Source organism: Humulus lupulus, chromosome X, assembly GCF_963169125.1.
Source record: "Humulus lupulus chromosome X, drHumLupu1.1, whole genome shotgun sequence".
NCBI classification, from domain to species: domain Eukaryota; kingdom Viridiplantae; phylum Streptophyta; class Magnoliopsida; order Rosales; family Cannabaceae; genus Humulus; species Humulus lupulus.
The window spans coordinates 184,544,806-184,551,023 of NC_084802.1; positions in this window are offsets into that span (position 1 = coordinate 184,544,806).

The window sequence follows — 6,218 nt, forward strand, 5'->3', positions numbered from 1 at the left end:
TACCGTCTGCTGGCGGGGCTTAGGTACCTCTTCTTGAAGCATGAATGGGAGGTCCCTACGCCAGCAGACATGTAACGCCCTGGATAGCCAAGACCGCTACATTGTGTGTTTATAAAGTACTAGACTTGCTAATCAAGTCATTTAATTAAAAATGTGTTATTGAAACTATAAAGGAACTAGGGTTAAAATGTTTTGGTCTCAAAAGCCACACTTTTCATAAAGAGATGTTTCCTGTTTACACGGGATCCCAAAAATATCAAGATTCAAAACCGTTTACAAAGGCATAAGGTTTAAATACAATATCAAGCCATATTAAGGCAAATCAGACAGTTAGGAAATCCCTGTCCTGATCCATTCCTCGACCACGGCGATCGAACAACTGGCTATGTACATTCAACCCCGCAGCTCTCCATCTCAGGATTGGTCCAACTTACCTTTGCCTTTACCTGCACCACGTAACACCCATGAGCCAAGGCCCAGCAAGAAAACACAACAACAGAGCATAAGCAATCAACAGACTATTCAGTATCTCATATCACATCACATATTCTCAACCATACAAATATTCAATATAATCAAGTATTCCACATACTAAACATTTCAACTCATATTATATATTAGTTCACAAATGATAACTAGGGCTAGCGCCCTCAGGCGGCTCCCTCCGTTATCCCACTGACTCCGGCCCGCTTAAACCGAGCTCAGTGAATATTAAGTTGTCCTCGGCTATCAGTGGCCAAGCCACGCCCTGTGCGCAAATATTGTGTGTGGCAACCTTGGGCTGCTATCACATATCCTATGGCATAATAACATCATTGACATAATACAAATATTAGGTGCACTTAGTCCCATCACAAACATATAACCGGGTGCAGTTTTCTTACCTTTCGATTCACTAGCTTTGATCACTTGACTCCTTGAGCATGATCCCTCTCAAGCCCTAGCGCTCACCTAAACACAATCATAGGTCAAAGTCATCACCAAACCTCAAGTCCAAAACCTAGCCTCGGGACCAATCCCGAGCCCGTGGGAAGTCCTAGTTCCACCAAACAAGGTGGTGGAATCGAACCCCGAACCCTTGGTAAAAAACCCTTGTAAACAACCCTAAAATCCCTTTTCTGGAAACAAGGCAGCGCTACAGCGCTCTTAGGAGGGCGCTACAGTGCTACAAGCAGAACAAAAATCCCCCAGAAAGCATGGCCTAGCGCTACAGCGCCCAAAGGCTAGCGCTGTAGCGCTAGTCACAGACAGGCAACACCTCAGTTTTCCCTCCTGTGATTTTCTCGAACCAAACTCAACCAAAACTTCTCCAAACCTTAACCAAACTCAAAAACAACCTTATTAACACACTCCACTCATCCCAAGCACCCCAAATACCCAAAAATCAAGCACATGCATCCCTAATCTCAAAATTCACCATAGCCACTTCTAGACATCAAGACTCAGCAGAAACCAGTGAAAACATCAAAGTTAAAAGCTTAAAATTTCATACCTTTAATGGAAATTTGATTTCAAGACAACCTCTGCACCTCCTTAGCTTGCTCTTCCTCAACCTTTGGCCTGAATTCCCTAAAGTTCCCATCAAGTCCAGCTTATGCACCATAAGTCAAAAACTAAAACCAGAAACTGAAGAAGTTACAAAGTCTTACCTCAAGTGATGGTGTGTTCTTGCTAAACCCCTGCCAATTCTTCAAGCCTAGCTTAGGATCCTTGATGCTCAGCCTAACCTAGCTCTCCTCTGAGCTTTGCTCCAAGAAAACCCAAGAAAAGTGGTGAGAGAACCACAAACCTACCCTAGAGAAAACAACTTTGTTTTCCTCCCTTTCTTTCCTTTCTTTTCCTTCTTTCCTCAGACTTCTATATTATTCTAAAATTCCCACTAAGTATAAAGCCTTAACTTACTTATCTCTGAGAAGCCAATTGACCAAAATGCCCTCCCTATTAATTCTGAACTCTTTAGTCCACTTAGGGCCATTTTAGTCATTTTACCCAATTCCCGCTAATTCCTCGAGTGTCTCTAATATTTTTCCCGCTTACTTCCCAATACCTAATTAATCATCAATAATATTCCTCGATGTCGAAATAGACTCCAATATACTCACTAAATTCCCATTTATACCCCCAGGCTCACCCCGAGCCGGGTATAAATCCCCGCCATGACTTTTCCGCTAAACCGCTCACTAGGATCGTCTCGAGTCATAGATCATAGATATATCCACATAATAATGTGGTCTCAACAATTATCACATATATCAATACAGTTATGCCCATAATGGCCAAAATTACGATTATGCCCTTCTAACCTAATCAGGGCCTACATGCATACTATTCATTAAAGTCACACATAATTCCCATTATGCCCTCCAAGCACACCAATCAAGGCCCTTAAGCCTTATTAGCGAGTTTGGGTCGTTACAGGACATCCTTTATTTTTTCTGCCTCAAAGCCAGCCCGGATCAATGGGGGCAAGGTGACGGGTTCTATTACCTGACCCGTTTTCCTAACTCTGTTGCGGTCATCGAGCTGCCCAGCCACCCCAACGACTTCAAGGACCAGTTCTTTATGTCGATAGGGTTTCGCAACTGCGATCACCACTACTTCAACCGTCCTCGTAAGTTCTTTCTATCCTTAGCTCGCGAAATCGTCACTGATTTGTTTCTTTCCACGTGTATTGACTTGAATACCATCGTGCAACTATTTTTGCGAGGACGGCCAAATCGGTGACCCTCGGGGGTCAATACGAGACCTTTCCCACCAAGCGAAAAAGACTACCGCCAGCTCGTGTCTGATGAGACGATGCTGGCGTGCAAGTTAATATCTCCGGGCCAGACTCTGGCCTTGAGGAGGTCGCGGTCCATCCCAGTAGCCCGCGAGTTGGCGCCCATTCCCGAGGGGGGCGCTGCGGTGAATGAAGAGCAGGACGAGGAAGACAAGGTGACGCTCGTGCGCCGGAAGCGGGCCCTCGAGGTTGTTCGGGACCCTAACGCGGATCGAATCCAGTCCGGGGCAGCAGCCGGCCCCTCCGGCCAAGGTAACCCCTACCTGTTTAGGGATTTAGACAGGGATGTCGTAGACCTTCGGCTCACTAAGTTTAACCCAAGCCAGCTCGTACATCGCCACCAAGATGACCCAGACCTTAACGTAACTCTACGGCCCCTAGTCAAGAAGCCCCGGATTACCAAGAAGACTCCTCCCGGGCCCGTCAACAAGTCCCCGCTAAGGGGAGGAGCCAGGGCCCTGCAGCAGTGGAGAACATGCCTCCACCTCCTCCGCGACCTCCTGTCCCTGGTCGGGACCAGGAGGCACCAACTGGAACCCCGCCAGCTCCCACTCCCACTGTGCGTATACCGGTTAACACTCAGGCTCTGCAGAAACTCCCCGAGGCCTTCCGAGGGACGGTCTACGAGACCGCGAGCTATACGGTGGAGCATTACTACAACGCCACCCCGAGGGACTTGCGGGAGATCGAGATGAGGAGCCCCAAGAATGTCATGGAGTCTTCGCTGGGGATGAACCTCACGATAAGGTTTCCTAGTTAACTTAGTCAATTTTTGCTGCTTTCTCTTTAGCACATGCCTTACTATATTTTCATTTGCAGGCGGCTTTGGCTCTGCACTGCAGCATAACTCGGTCCAGGGCCAGGTTTGACGAGATCAAGGGTGAGTTCCAAGGCGCTCTCGCGTCTACACTACAACAGGAGAGAGATGCCAAGGCTGCCCTGACAGCTGTCAAGGAAAGCGAAAAGGTCGCGCAGGTCGCACTGGCCGCCGCGAAGGCCGTTCTAGAAGCCGCACAGGGGGCCTTGGCCGCGGCGAAAACCGATCTCGAGGCAGCACAGCCGGCTTGGCTACTGCGAAGGTCGAGCTTGAGGAGGCCAAGGCCGCCCTTGTCGCAGAGAGGGCATCTTCCAGCCCCTCTATGGAAGCCATGCTCTATCACTGCTGGGCCTTCAACTAGGATGGTGATTTCTCCTTCCTGGCACCGGAGGTGTGGGAGCCCTTCCTCGAGAAGTTCAAGGCTCGCCTTCAACAGGAGGTGCCCTCTGAGACCGGGGAGACTTCCGTTGCAGGCGAGCAGGAGACCGAAGGGGTGACCTCAACGGAACGGCCTGGGGGGGCCTAGAATTTTTATTTTTATTTATGTAATTTTTCACCACGAGGTTTTTCTCCTTGAGACAATTGGTTTTTCTGATTTTTCAATTTAATCTACTTTTACCATTATTGCCATTTACTCTTAGCACATTTGGTAAAAACTTAGTTTGCGTTAATTTATTATTGATATTTCGTGTTTTTTAAGAAAAACATCGATTAATCAATTTAAATAAACTTCTAAGTTTAGGACCTGGTTGCATCCAGGACATTGACTTTAAAAAACTTAGTTCGCGTTAATTCTTTATTGATATCTCGTGCTTTTTAAGAAAAAATCGATTAATCAATTTGAATCAACTTCTAAGTTTAGGACCTGGTTACTTCCAGGATTTTGATTTTAAAAACTTAGTTCGCGTTAATTCTTTATTGATATCTCATGCTTTTTAAGAAAAACATCGATTAATCAATTTGAATCAACTTCTAAGTTTAGGACTTGGTTACTTCCAGGATATTGATTTTAAGAACTTAGTTCGTGTTAATTCTTTATTGATATCTCGTGCTTTTTAAGAAAAACATCGATTAATCAATTTGAATCAACTTCTAAGTTTAGGACCTGGTTACTTCCAGGATATTGATTTTAAAAACTTAGTTCGTGTTAATTCTTTATTGATATCTCGTGTTTTTTAAGAAAAACATCGATTAATCAATTTGAATCAACTTCTAGGTTTAGGACCTGGTTGTTTCCAGGATATATGCCTCCCAAGTAACCAGGAAAGGAACTTTCGTGGTTACTTGAAACGTGCTCTTCTAACATTTCGCTCACAAAAATATACAATAATACGAAGAAATTGTCTCATTATCTAATAAAACAAGGTGGCTTTTCTAATTAAGCCTTACAAAAGTATTACTGATAATATTTCTTTAGGTGCTAGCGTTCCAAGTCCGTGGGACTGCCTCTCCATTAAGCCGAGCTAGCTTGAAGGTTCCTTCTTTCACAACCTCTATTATTTGATAGGGTCCTTCCCAGTTTGGCCCCAACACTCCATCCTTGGGATCCTTACCGGCTAATGTTGACCGTGTTTTTGGCCAACGACGTGAGAACGTCAAAAACGATAAAACCTCCAAGAGAAATTAAACGACACAGACGATTTTATAAAGAAAGTAAATAACACATGCAATTTTTATAGTGGTTCAACCCCAATATGTTGGTAATAGTCTAATCCACTTAGAGTTGTGATTATAGATCTGTACTCAAGATCAGATGAACTGAGCCAACTGAGTTTCTTCAGTACCGATTACAAGAATACAAGAATTCTTTCGGATATAAGCACTTTCTCTCTCTAGAAAATTCAGACCCAAAATTTTCCCCAAAAAGTCCCTTTCTAATCCCATAAGCCATATATTTATAGGCTTAGGATCATACATCTGATATCCCCTAGAATCAGGATATTTTATTATTCTTATTATATTTAAATTACAAAAATATTCAAAATGTAACAGAACACCAAATTTGTGGGAAGAATGAGAGATTCCCGCGTGTGCCAAGACCGATTCTTGTTGAAGCCGTTTCTGGGAATCTTGACGTGGTCATGCTCTATCTAGTTGATCCACATCACCTTCATTCTGGTCGAACACACCTTCACTGGGCAGATTGCCTGTGTTGAAGTGCACGCCAGTATACCTTATGTGCACGCCAGTATACTCTATGACTGGGCAGTCATGCACTTAGATGGTAGGACATGCACTTGGCTAGTAGGACATGCACTTAACTGGTCGGACATGTGCATGACCGATCGGCCAAGTTCATTCCTAGGCAGCATGGTCATGACTGGGCAGCAAGGTCATGACTGGGCAGCAAGGTCATTCCTGGGCAGCAAAATCATTACTGGGCAGACAAGTCACTCCTGGGCAGATAAGTCATTCCTGGTCGGTCATGACATTTCTCAAGCCAGTCAAAATTCTTCATCAGTCTACCGGGTAACTTTATCACAACTCTGAGGAGTCAATGTATTTATTGACTATTTAATGTGTCTTTTACGGACCATGTACTGCCACTTGTCACCTCTATTGCCACGTCATCGATCTCCAATTTTTGGGGATAACAGCTAAGAAGACTCTTTTGAGCACCAG